This window comes from Lonchura striata, chromosome 4, assembly GCF_050655825.1.
Source record: "Lonchura striata isolate lonStrDom1 chromosome 4, ASM5065582v1, whole genome shotgun sequence".
Lineage (NCBI taxonomy): Eukaryota > Metazoa > Chordata > Aves > Passeriformes > Estrildidae > Lonchura > Lonchura striata.
Window position 1 is genome coordinate 73,540,194 of NC_140706.1, and position 14,608 is coordinate 73,554,801.

Sequence of the window (14,608 nt, forward strand, 5' to 3'; positions counted from 1 at the left end):
GAGAACCTGAATAACTATATCACAGTGAAGAATAAAGTTCAAAATATATCTATCTGATATATGTTAGCTCATCAGATATGCTGTGAGTCACGTACAAAAGAAACCTTCACATTGCTGCTAGGATATTTTCTATCAAACATTCACCAGCTCTGACATAATTTTTGTAAATGCTTCTAATTCATATGAAGAAAGTATATGAAATCACTGTAGATATTGTTGTTTATTTTTAATTTTCTATGGGTTATAAAATGCACACTTAGAACTAAATGCCAATCGTTTCCTCTTCAATGTTGCTGAACAAGATATCAGATTCCTAATGAGGAAAAACCAGAACATCAGTTTGTTATGCATCTTATTCATGAGTACATCCAGAAAGGATGAATAGATGACTGACTGTAATAAGGAATAGCTAATGATACACAGCAGAGTAGACATTTTTCATTATACATCACTTCTCTCCAGTTACCAAAAGTATGGATTAGCAATGATGCTGGGAAAAGGAACACACCTGACATTTTGGTGCTTCAGTCAGCTCATACAAATGAGCTAATTTTCAACACATTGTTGCAAACCCAACAGAACTTCCTGAACATCTTATATTTTCAAATTAGGGATAACAGGGAGCAAAATTATAGATTCCTCTCTTTTGCATTTAGTTGACAAAGATAAAAGGCAGTGAAAATACTTATAAATGTATCACTCAAATGAGTGAAATTTGATGAACGGAGGAAAAAAGACAACACCAATAAGAAACTCATTTGCTGTTAATGACTCTAAATCATGTTTCTGCTTTTTTGTCTCTTGCAGTCTTAACAAAGGCCCTGCCATGCACAGCAACACTTCCAGGACAATGGAAAAAAAACAGTGAAGAGGGTTTCTTGGTTTTTAACCTGAGTGAAAGAAATGCATGTTTGCATGAAGTGATGCATCCAGGCTTGTGTTTCTCAGAGTTATTCCTATCACAGAGCTGACTGAGTTTTAATGTATGTTTATAAGGTATCATGACCTCAAGAAAACTAACTCCTTTTTAACCTTGTACAGAACTTACATCTCAGCTATGGTGATTGCTCTAATGTAGTGGGGTGAGTATTCCTAAATAGGAAGATTAGAGACAAACTACTTGTGCTAAATATGCAAAAGGGTTCCATAATAATGTCCTACCTGCCAGGGACCTTTTTTCCTTCCTGCTCTCACATCAAATATGACCATTGTCAAATGCACCATATGCACAGGGTCATGCAATCTTTTCTTTGCTGACCTTTGCAAAACTGCTTTATAGTCTCTCAGGGGAGACTGAAATTAATCCACTGGGGAAGACAGAAATATCTGGGGTCAGAATATGCTTTCCTTCCTGCAGAAAGCATGTTGTATAACTGTGTGAGAAATACTTCAAAAGGAGATGGTTGTCTTTTCTTCCACTATCTTATTACTACAACCAGAGTTTGAAAAGTTCATTATTTCACATATTTCTGAGGTGTGTTTTATTTTAACAGGAAATATCTCAAGGAAATACCTGTAAATTAAAATCTTATCACAGAAAAAAAAAAAAAATCATAGAAATTTTGTGCTTCCAGCCAGAACTCAGATTTTTCTTCTCTCATAGCTCACCAAATTATAACAAAAAAAAAAAGAAAAAAAGAAAAAAAAGCTGTTTCAGCCTTCTTATGTAAATGAGGATTGTTCATGCACCTAACAGAAACATAATTCTATCCAGACATCAAAAAAATTATTAGAATCCTAATTGAATAGCAAGCTGTTAAAAATTATTTCACTTAGTGTTCTAAAAGAAAAATAGCATGGCTACTTTATTCTATTAATTATTTTATTTGAGATGCATACTTCATCCAAAGATATAAGAACCAGGAAAAAAAAAAGCAATCCAAAGTTTTTGAGTAAAGCTCTTCTACAGAGCCAGAAATGCTACTGAGAATGATGCACTTGCTTGCTATTTTGGAATGATTAATTAGAAAGCTGTGTAGAGTAGACTTTTGTAGAAACTAAAGAGGAAGAGACCAAACACCAGATTTCCATACCTCCAAACTGATGGTGAGGAGAGATTTGACAAAATTTAATATATCAGAGCAGTGGGGTTATTGTCTCATTCATTCTGTTTTAGTGCATAATGATGCCTTGGGGTTAGCGAATACGGTTTTTCATGCAACTTTAAAAGTACACAAACCTGTTCAGCTTTATTTTCTCTTCTAGCCTCTCTTTTCTCTACATGTAATACCGTAGAGAACAAAACTCTGTAAATGTTCTAATACATTTTTAATGAAGAATAACAAACTGTTAAATCGCACATTAATTATTTTACTACATCCTTAATGCAATGAATAAGTAAACTCTTTGACAGTACTGTTCTTATTATATGAGTAAAAATTTGCCACAACATGGCTGACAAGTGAAAAAGACACCATCCACATACCAGAGTATATCTACTGACATGTGATTACTGTCTAGTTACTAAATAAACGATAACCATCCATAGTTTCAGGAATATACAAGCATAACCCCATAACAGGCATAAAAAACCAAGGGAGTATCATGAGATACTGCACTGAGATACAGCTGTCAGATGTATTTTGAAATGATCATAATTTTCTAAATATACCAGTGTAGATCAGGTGGTAGTTTTTGTTTATTTGTTTGTTTTAATGTACATGCTTTACAACAATCAAGAAAAGGAGAATCCAAAATTAGAACATGAGATCCAGCTTCCTTCCAAGACCTTTAAACCATCTCTCTTATGAATGCTAGGAGCCAGGTCTGCTCCTACCTGCCAAACTAGAACATTGAAACAAAGATCCCTAGGAACACAAAAGTCTTAGCCGTAATCTAAATCTTGACCATAAGCCTGAAAACTAATTTTCAAAGCTCAGCTCTCTGTCCTAAAGAGCCTATCAATTGATATAAGCAGTGTCAAGCTTTCCAACCAGAAAACCAAAGGATGTAAACTTGCTCTGCATGTCTGAAAGGCAGACCTGACAACCTCAGCATGAGAATAAGGGTTTCCTTCATGGTGGAATCCACCTTGGGCTAGTATTCAAAGCTGAAATCTTCACTGAGGATTCATTGAAAAAACACCACCTGAGATAAATATTAGAGACATTATTGTGCTTTCTAACTAAGCTATTAGGTAAAACTCAAGGCAATTGCTAATACTGCTCATGTATCTGATTCCAATCAACCATATCAGCAGGCATCTCTTTTTTTCTCTGTAAGAAGTCTTCTTTAATGTTCTTTAAGGTTCTTAAGATCACAAGCAATTTTTTGAGCTCTTCTGAGTGGATTATTGCTGCTAATGAAAGAGTCAATGGGAGCTAACTGTATTAAAATTGGAGCTGCATTTAGTGACAGTGAACTACTTAAAAAAATGTCACTTGCCTTTATAAGAAACAGTGGTCACACCTGAAACATTCAAACCTCAAGATCTTCACTGCAGCAGGTAGTCCAGGCTTAGGCAAAAGTGGGAAGAAGTATCCAAATTTCAGTGTGAGCCCAAGGACCATGAACTTGTAGCTTCTTGGAGGAACAGGCTTCCAAACTTCACATGCTGGAAATGAGGGCAGGTTCTTTGGGAAAGGGGATATACTTTTCCATCATGATTATTGATGTATTTGCTAGAAATGAAATGCATGAGCATTAACCTCAGCTTGAGAGAAATCTTCATAGTCAGGAGTGGTCAAGCTCTGAGAAGTTTCTCATCCTTGCCAAGAGGAAGAGACACCTTGCAGTGGTTTACCTATGCCTGATCATAATTCAGAGAGAAAAGGTTTACAGGTTCCTTCAAGAGGGATCTAAACATCAGCGGGACTGTCAAACCCATTGAAATTCAATCCTCTTGGAAAAATTTTTCTTTGCCTCCCTGTTTTCAATACTCTTTTACAATAAATTTTCTTATATATATATATGTACACAATACATGTATAATCTGGAAGCAATAGTAATTAACACAATTTTTTTCTGCATCAGAGAATTTGGCTAGATATATATCTTGGGTATGAACTGTTGAGAGTGCAGAAACAGGGAGGAGAAAATTGATATTTTTTTCCTTAGCAACTTTTCCATTAGGCAGTGAACCTCTATCATTAAAAGACCCTGCATAGTTACAGAAATGCTTCATGTACAAAAGCTTCTACACAGAACTAAGGTCAGCTAAGCCATAACCTGTCTCTGTAGCTCTGTTTCTTTCATAAGCTATTGAAGATGCAGCTCAAGAGATAAGAGAAGGCAGGGTAGTTTCTGCCTCCCAAAGAGGGAGACATAACAAACACAATAAAAGTAGTATGCAAATAGTAACATGATTAGTAAGTATGAAGAGCATCAAAGTCAGGAAAAGCAGTAATTCACAGCCTTGACCTGGAACTTGCAGCCCAAGTGACAAATATTTAGTTAGTCCTACACTGTACTGAAAGTGTACAGTGGCACCTTCAGTGTTTCAATTTCAGGCAGTTTCTTAAAATATTAATTCAGCTTGTTTCTGTGCCTCCTCTTCCCCAGTCCTGATCACAGTCAAAGTCAAACTCTGTCCCAGCTATGGGCATAGCTCTGGATCTGCAGTTCAACTTGCACTCAGGTCACCAGTCAGCCCTTTGCAGCTGCCAAGGAAAGGCACCTGCAGAGGTGCTCTGCAGCTGTGATATGGTTGGTAATCTTCAGTCTTTTAGTTTATATGGTTAGTGGCTTGTTAATGTTAATGTTAGCTAACTAATGGCTCATTGCCATTCCTGGTGTTTTGCATAGCTTGTGCAAGCTACTTGGAGTAGTTCAGCACTGGCTTTTTGCAGATCAACATCCCTCAGTTATTTTATATAGAAAGGACTGTAGCAAATTTGGAAGGGTTGTCCTTGAATCAACTTTATATGCAAAGTGTGGCACCACCAGCAAACACGGAATCACAGAATCACAGGATCACAAGGTGGGAAGAGATCTTCAAGATCATTGAATCCAACCCAGCCCCAACACCTCAACTAAACCCTGGCACCCAGTGCCACATCCAGCCTTTTCTTAAACACATCCAGGGGTGGTCACTCAACCATGTCCCTGGGCAGGCCGTTCCAATACTTTATTACCTTTTGTGTGAAAAACTTTTCCTAATATCAACCTGTATTTCCACTGGTGCAGCTTGAGACCGTGTCCTCTTGTTCTGTCAGTTGTTTGGAGAAAGAGCCCAATCCCACCGGGCTACAACCTCCCTTCAGGAAGTTGTGGAGAGTGATGAGGTCACTCTTGGGTCTCCTTTTCTCCAGGCTAAACAACCCCAGCTCCCTCAGTCGTTCCTCACAGGACTTGTGTTCCCAGCCCCTCTCCAGCCTCGTTGCCTCCTCTGGATGTGCCCAAGCATCTCAAATTCCTTCCCAAACTGAGGGGCCAGACCTGGACACAGCACTCGAGGTGTGGCCTCACCAATGCTGAGTATGGGGAAGAATGACCTCCCTGCTCCTGCTGGCCACCCTGTTCCTGATAATGCACTGGCCCAAGGTGCCCTGTGCATCTTTGGCCACCAAAATACTCCTAGAGGCTGTTTACAAACTGGCTCCACTGAAGGCACACCAGGTCGCCCACTCATGCGATTGGACCATGGGTCACACACACACTGCTCTGTGTTTTTGTGCTTCATCCCACAATTCAGATTTCTCCTCTCTTTTTAATTTTATGCATTTAGGTGAAAGGGCTCTTGAACATTAGATAAATCTTGTGCCTGACTGAAGAGAAAGGGCAAAATTAGATTATAAATTACATTTTCTAGTTTTCCAATCTGCTTACCAAATCCTTCTTTTTTTAACATGTGCAAGTAGCAAGAGCCTATTGGGTCAACTAGTTTATAATTAATTATTGATTAGATATTAAAGCCATATGCTGAGACTCACTTGGAAACCAAAGTGCTTCCTTGGTACTTATGTTAGCATTTATTAAATATGCATTATTAATCTGAATTACGTTGTGTTCAAATGTAAGCCCTTAGAGCAAAGATAATGATCACAGCATTAGTATTTGTAAAACAGAATTGATTTTCCAGCTTCACCAAATAAGGTGAAATATGGGATAGGTTGCAGGAGTTGAAGAATTAGTACTACTAGAGTAAGTTGGCATGCTTAGATTTTCTGTGTACCACAATAAAATAAATAAAAACCAAACCTAAACCTAATTTATTCCCCTAAATAGTGTAGGCATAAACAAGATCTAAAGGTCTTTAAAAAAGAATTAAGAAACCTTATTCATACATTATGGTTCACACATTTTGTTCTACACTCAAGCCTTGCAACTCCAAAAAAACATTAACTTCAGTGTTCCATATGCAGTTATTTCACAGAAAACTGATAAAACTTCAGTGAAGTAAATGGTTTGACATTTCACTACATATTTTGAAATAAATTATTTTCTTTTTCTTGTGACTATATATATTTATGTAGGAAAGAAGCACTAGTGATTAAATGAGATCTACGACAATATTTATGATAGTTATTTGGGCACATCTTGAAATCTGACCATGAAATTCACACCTTAGTAACAATCAAAAAAAAAAAAAAAAAGCAAGAAACCAAAAACTGACCCAGTGGTGTGAAGGATTAATGTTAGTTTTTACATAACAATATATTATAGGTTAATTTCTTTGATAGCACTTTTATTTAATGATTAATTTACTGTTTCTCTGTAGCCAAAATAGTCTGTGATTTGCATGGAGAATTTTCACATTTATATTCATAATGCTTTCACTCAGCAACAAGAATTCAATAAGAAATATACTGACATGGTTATAAGCTTCACAAAAATTTCTAGGGCACTGGGTGGGAGATACAGGATTTGAAAATACCCTCCTGTCTGCTTTTTTTTCTTTGTAATACTTAAAAATTATGGTTAAAAGCAGAGAAGAAAGAGGAAGTGGATTTATTCTCTGGTAATTATGCAGTATGCAGTTTCTCTGACAAGACTCTGCAGTGCTTGGAAGGGATAGGGAGTTCAAGAGCAGGCTTTTGCCTCACAATTTAAAATTCCAGGGGAAAAAAAAATCAGTTAAAAGTTATTTCAATTTTTGTTGTTGTTGTGGGATTTTTTGTTTTGCCACAGACAGAAGCTGGTATTTCATTTATACCAGGGCTCCTAAACCTTCAATAAAAAGGGAATTTTGTAACAGAGAAGGCAGTGGATACTTGGAGTTGCTTGTTATACCTACTAACCTACTTACCAATTTGCATGAATAAAATATTGACACAAAACAACAACAACAATAAACCCCCATCACTTTTGGGTATACTAGTATTTAGAATTTAAATGAGGACAAGAACATAATATTGTTTTGAAGTTTGATTGCACTAAGGGAGAAATGGAATATTAAAATGAGTGTAGCAGGTTTAAGACATGTCTGTGTGCCCCCACACACAAATTACAAATAAAGAGCAAATCAGGGAAAGAGAACATTTTTTTTTTATTACAGTTAACACTGTTTTTATAATCATTGCTATTTCATGTCTACATCATTCTTTTGCTGTTTTACTCTCCATTTGCTACAATTACATTAAAGCTCAGGTATATTTACTTTCTCTTTCTACTCAAAAAATTAGTAAGAATTAATTCACAACTGTACTAGTTAGAACAAATTAAGAGAAATAAAAATAAGAACTTGGTGCAGTGTATGCTCAAAAAAGAAATTAAAAGCATTTTGATTTTAAGGAGCAAGTTCATTTACGAAAATGTTTTCCTCCATTTGAATCCATAAGTATTAACAGGAATTAAATTAGATACTGAAGACCTCAACCATTCTTCTCCAAATAAAATACAATATGATTATCAGCAAACAAGGAAGTAAATAAAGGACCTGACATATATATATATATATATATATATATATATATATATATATAATTGTATAATAGATTTCACCTTGTTGATTCACATCTTCAAAATTCAAATTATTTTAAAGATAAATTATTTTAAAGATAATTATTTTAAAGGTAAAGCCACCTTTTACATACCTACAAGTATTTTATCACATATCATGGGGACTTCTTTTCTGATTTAAAGCTAATACAATGGTATACAACAAATTATTGAACCTATTCTCCCTGATTATTGCTTAAGCAAAAACTATATTTTATTTAAATAAAGAAGTTACTATTATTTCCATTTTAACATATCAGAACATTTATTTCTTTCTTATATTTTTAATGTACCTGCAGTTTAACATGTTTCAGCAATGGAAATGCATGCATTTGTTTTCACAGATTTTATGAATGTGGAATGGAATGTTTGAAGAATACAAAACTGAAACTGCTTTTTACGGTTAAAAAAAGAGGCTTTGAGCTTTCTCACCCCATCCTCCACAACAAAAACCATATTAATACTCTGAAGAGATTCCATGTAGGTGCATGTGTGGTCTGGAAATATTTGTGTACTATGTCATACTACTGAACCTTCAGCATAACTAGGAACACACAAATGTTTACTGTCTTGTTTTTCTCAAGAAGTTAATAAAGCACCATCAGCTTAACAGTTTAAAAATACCCATACTGGATCATAGAGAAGCAGCAAAAAGAAAAAGGGAGAAGATGTTGAGTGAAAAAAAAAAAAAGGAGATGAGGCAAGGCAAGAGCAATTTTGGCTCCAAAATTACTGTTCAATCATTTGGCAAGTTATTACCAGCCAGCATCAGGATGACTACTGTGGGCAAGCATTCTGGAAGCTGTGCCTTAGCTGATTTTAAGTTCACAGTATTTTTGAGATTAATAGAACATGTGGGAATTTACTCCCACATCTTTAATAAAGTTGGATGAAAGGCAGAATTTCTTTTCTCAAGGAAGCTAAAAATCTGATTTTCACTCTGATTTAAGAAAGAAAATGGACAGCTTGTATTTCCTTTCCAAAATCCATCTGCTGGAGAAAGGAAGGAGAAGATAAATAAAAATAAATAAATAAATGAGTGGAAATGCTGGGTCGGATGACTAAATGTATTATGTACTTGAAAGTGGCTGTCCCCAGCTACTTTGGGGAAAGGCAACCCTCCTTTATACAGCCCACAAGAGATGTGCACACACTTTTTATTTGTAGAAATAATAATGAGAGCTGGGTATTGTCTTGCTTAAAGCTTGCTCCTAAGCATTTTATTCCCATCTCAGTGCAGGCTGATTCCAGCCCCACAGGTCTGCACTAGAACTCACCACTACCCACCTCTGGTACCTCCCCTCTCCTCCAGACACTTTCCTGCCAGGGCTCCTGTGCTTCCAGGTGCAGCCTAGCCCAGAGAATTTAATTTATTTTAACATTGATAAATGACTAAAATGGTATCAATTTTTTGCAATGCTTTACTTTAAAAAGTAGCAAAACCAAATATTTCTGATTTGACTTGGCTGCCAGATCTATGGTGCTCAGATGTTAACTAGTTGTTAACTATCTATCAAGTGTTATATTTGGAGATTGTGAGGGGATTATTTGTGGTGTTTTTCCATTGCTGTTACCCATCAGGATAACTTAAATCTAACTGCAAAATAAATTAATTTGTGCAGTCCCCAGACCCTTACTCAGGCAGAGGATGACTCTAGCCCATGTGCAGGCTTTGCAACCTCCTGATGCAGAAACCAGAGAAGGGCTTGAGCTGCAGTCATTATGTCCCTGAATGAAGTCCTTCAGTTTCTCCTTTTAGAACCTGAGTTTCCTTTCTAGGCCTGTATGACCCAATTATTTCAGACCACACTTACTCAATACCTAGGTCCCATAATGAGTAAATTTATTATTAATAAGTAAATACTTAGAACAGGGATGCATTCTAACAAAAAGAGAGAGATTATAAGGAAACTGTGCCTTGAAACACAGAGGCAAGTAATTTAAAATTTAATTTTAAGATTGCACAGTTTGCAGTATAGAAAGTATCATTCCTCTAAGTAAGCTTAGCAGTTTAAACATATTTTACCTAGTGTATGAAAATAAAAGAAAAATTATGTACCTCAAGAGTGAGTACTCTTGAAAACAAAATGAAAAATATAAGTGGTAGTTCTCTGTCATTATATCTCCTTAAAAACAATTAGAGAAACATCTTTTTGGGAACACATTGTATATTCTGTCATCTTCCCTTTGACTCCAATTATTTGAGTTAATATTTTTGTGTATGATATCTATACATCTTTAGCTATCATACACATTGCTCCTCATGAAAAGAAGAGGTATTATAAGCATGAGTGATTACACTTTATATTTCAGTATAAGAACACAACTTAAGTCTTCTAGGAGCATTAACACAGCTCTTCTGATTCACAAGTTCCTAGGAAATTACTTTAGTAGATAAATGAAATAGGAAATGTGTCTTGTATGCCTTTCTTGTTAAGCTGCTGTGAGCTGCTTTAGTCTTTCCTCTCTCAGAAGCTAATTTTCATTTCTAATTCCAGGCAGAAAAATCTGATATACAGTAACAATTACGTGGATGTAAACATCAAAGCAAAAAAAAAAAATTGACAAATATAGCCAAGAAAACTTCATCCAGAAAAGATGTTGAACAGGGTTAGAGCTTGCTAGTAAACAGTCTCCTAAGAGATCCAAAAGTTCCTTCCTGCTGCCTCACCCTGTAAGTGCATGTGTGAAGCATCATGGATCAGCTGAGAAGACCTGCTGCCAGCCAGCTAAAAATTATGAATGAGAACCCAAGAAAAAAAACAATAATTAATCTTTTCTGTCTTCTGAATTTTGGAGATGAGCTTTCATTAGATGGACAAAACTGACCCAACCAATACTTTAAATTCTGCTGCTAACAAAAAAGAGCTTATGAAGAGGATATGCATATTTACTGTTTACCAGATCCCATTTGGTAACAGTTAAATAATGCATGCAAACTTGGAAAGGTCCAGAAAGTCTTAGTCAAAGTTCATTCGAGGTCTCAGACTTTGAGGAGAAATGTTAAAACCCTGCATCCAGTGAGTGAATTGCTCATCATCTATGTACAATACATGGTTCACTGACTGACTTATTCTCAGAAAGAAATCCATTTGTAGGCTGTAAATTACTAAGCTGAGACTTCCATGTTAGTAGCTTTCAATGCACTTTGTTTCAGGAATGCTGACAAAAAAAAATCCAGGGTGATGCATCTTCTTTTACTGTAAAATATGTGTTACAATTTAGAAATATTGATGAAAAGTGAAAATCAATTTCTTCTGTCATACCTTTGTGGAGAGGCCATTTAAAAGGTGATATGCTGCAGTTCTATCTCTCTTCCATTTTGCAGCACCTATGGAAAACAAAAACAAAAAACGAGTAGGTAAGACAAAATGTTCAAAGGGAAAATAAGAAGAAGAACAAAAAAACTCAAAAATTTAAAAATACATGTTTATGGTCTCACTATACACTTCTCCAGCAAGAAGTCTGGCATATTCTTTTTATTTGGTGCCAGATCCATCCTCCACTTAAGTAAAGATACAGGCTATTGCTTGATTCAGTAGGAGCTGGAACAAACCTGCAAATTGCAATGTCAGGGTCTTTCTTGCTTTGTGGTATCCAATATCAGCAGGTATTAAAGAGATTCAGCACTCTGAAGGCATTTTTACAGCATGCAGATGAAAATAAATTACCAAACACTCACTGAATAGTGAAACGTTGCCCTATAATTGCATATTCTGATAAACATACATTTCATGATAGAACATTTGAAGATCTTTAAGAGTACTTGGAATTTAATCTCAAAGAATTCACAAAAAATACACAGAAGTGTATTTGGGTTAGAAAGATGTAGAAAGGGCCCAATATCAATGTATGGCTAAATAGTAAACTCTATTCTTATTTTATGCATTTTAAGAAACATCTAATTTTGGGAAAATTATTTTTTGCATTGCCTATTTTTAATGTGGTTAAATTCAACAGTCTGTTTTATTTGGGTGTGTTTTATTTTGGTGGTTTGCAAAAGATGCACAATATTTTATGAATGTTTTCAAGATGGAACATTTAAACTTTCCATTCTAAATTGAAAAAAAACCCCAAATAAGAGATGGAGTAGAAGAGATTGAAACACATACATGCATCATCTGCCTTTGATCATTTTCCAGCTTTACACAGGAAGCCATCAAAAATAAAATAAACTCAACCAATTCCCCTTCCTTGTTTTTATATATTTATTTTACATCCCACAAACTAAAGCTGTCTTTCCTGCCTGCTTTAAAGTTCTACTTAAGTACAGTAAGAAAATACTGTTTTTAATTCAGTGATTTTTAAACTGTAAATACCAAAATATGTCATGGTTGCAGGTGTATTTGCTGTCCATCTCCTCAATGATTCATATCAATCATGTACCAAAGCAGGTGGCCCTGACCTTTCACTGTGTGGGGGCAAAATGTCCCAGCATTTCCTCTACAAATCATCAGGAAAATGCCAGAACACCCACTAGGACTCCCCAGATTAGACACTTTGATGGTCTGTCTTCTCTAATCATCACCAGTGTGTCCCTGCATACTGATTTAGATGCCTTAAACCAGCCTCATCTCTTCTCAAAACTAGGTAGGTAGATATTTTTTTTTTTATGGTTTACATCCCCAAGATGAGATTTTTATTTGATATTTGTTTATCTACAGACAGCAGCAAGCACAGCTGGACTCCCACACTGATCTACAGATTCCAGATACATTTAGGCAAGGCAGTGTTTACAGAAGAAGAAGGAAAGACGTGAAGATTTTCTCAGCATTTTTGGTCACCTGAACATGTGTAAGCTGTTATATAAGATCTCACAGCTGAAGTTTCCAGTTTAGAGAACAGTATCTACAGTCTCATGTTTTATTTTCTTTCATTCTGTTTGCAGCCATTTCTTGTCCCCCTTTTCGCTCCTCTCCCAAAAAAGCTTTCTAATATCCTGAAGGGATGTTTCATGCAACTCTTCTAATATATCCACTGCCTCTCTTATATGTATCTTCCTTCCTAAGGTAAAATACTCTGAGCCTCAGATCCCAAAATGTATCTTAAAGTTTCTGTGTTGTGTAAAAACAATAGGAAGGATAAGATCATCAGAACTCTGCTTCTTATGATGCCTCAGGTTTTAGATTTTATATTTTAATGTGTAAGTCTAGGCTAAACAATTCCTTCTCTAGCTGGGCACCAAGGACAAATGATCCAAATCTCAGGAGCATAAGTAATGTGGACTGAAGAGAGAAAAACAAGAAGGATGGAACTTCATAACCTACAGCTGTAACTGAACAATTAACTCCAATATGCTAGTGGACCAGAACTTATAAAAGTGAGAGACCCCATGACCTGTGGCCCATTTTGTGACCATTTTGGGCTCATCTTGGCTGTGCCCCTGGCTGGGCTCTTGTGCTGTCTAAGGTGGATCTGTTGAGGCTTTTTAATAAATCCCTGCTTTATTCTTTAACTCCATCTAGCCTCTGTTCTAGGTCAGCCTTCACACGGCATCACTTCCAGTCAAAGAAATATGAAAATAAATGCGATGAAATGGCCCTTTCAAAAAATCTTTTTGAAGTCTCCTAGGGAATATTTCCACACATACCACAGACTCAAGGAAACAGGTTGCTCACAGCACTGTCCTGACAGTCTTTGGCTCCCCAGGTGACCTCCCCTTCCAAGGTCACAGCAGCATACAACAAATCCCATATAAAGGTCTTTCATGGAGGAGAAAGACTCTGTGTCTGTGTGTGTGATTTGGGGTGAGGAGGAGGATGATGGAATGGTAGAAAGAACAGTTTTCCCATCTCTAGAACAACACAATATTGACCATGTTTACTATTTCCAAGTGTGACAGTACCCAAACCCAAGAATTTTCTCCTAAACAGCCCTACAACATTACAACTAAAAGGAAAACCTCAACAAATTAAGGAAAGAATCTAGAGTTGCCATACAGTTACATTAAAAATGCTCTTTCATAAAGAATCTAGAAAGAGAAATCAAGTCCCAAAAGGTGGTTTGATCTTGAACTATTTGTTTTTCTTCTTTCCCCCTCTCTGTATTTATCATGTTTTCCTTCAGCTTGTATTATTTACTGTCCCGTTTGAACAATAAAATAAGGTCATTGATTTGAAGTGTCTTCATTATTATTTTGTTTTATTTTTGAATTTACCCCCACAAGCCTAATTAACTCCTGCTTTGTTGGAAGGCCAGCTGTATGTACAAAGTAGGTTGCAAACATTTTAATATTCACTCAGTGGCTGCATATGGTATTTATTTAAGAAGCTGTCTTATATAATACATGTTCATGTTCTGGTAGCCCAGAATAACGTGTGCTTTGAACAAAAGATTAAATTCCTACTTATAACCCAATACTTATAACCCAATTAAATTCCTACTTATAACTATTTACCTCAGCTATAACATTTACCTGTACCCTTTTCTCTCTAATCATGTATATGAAGTATTCTTTCTTCAGATGGTCTGTACAAAAAAAAAAAGTTACAAAAATCCAGACTGAGAAACAGATTTGCTGTTAGGATTATTCAAAACAGAATTGAATGGGCCCAGGAATGGCTACAAAAGAGAAAAAAATGTTAATAATCAAAAACAAAGAGTGAGATTTGTTTACTGGAAGGAGAATTGTTAAGTTGGAATATCAGAAAGAGACACACTGAGGCCTTAAATTTTGAGGAATATAAAGTAGGAGAGTGGTATCTCTTACAACATTTTGTTCTTGCTATAT

General features: G+C 35.8%; 1 long non-coding RNA gene across 1 annotated transcript in view; it reads right to left on the bottom strand.

Moving 5' to 3' along the window:
* Positions 1-7,889: 7,889 nt before the first annotated feature.
* Positions 7,890-14,608, bottom strand: part of LOC144246142 (uncharacterized) — a 48,990-nt gene continuing 42,271 nt past the window's right edge. Inside the window, exon 3 of the long non-coding RNA XR_013339827.2 lies at positions 7,890-11,209. This is a non-coding gene — a long non-coding RNA (uncharacterized LOC144246142). The remainder of the gene's footprint in view (positions 11,210-14,608) is intronic.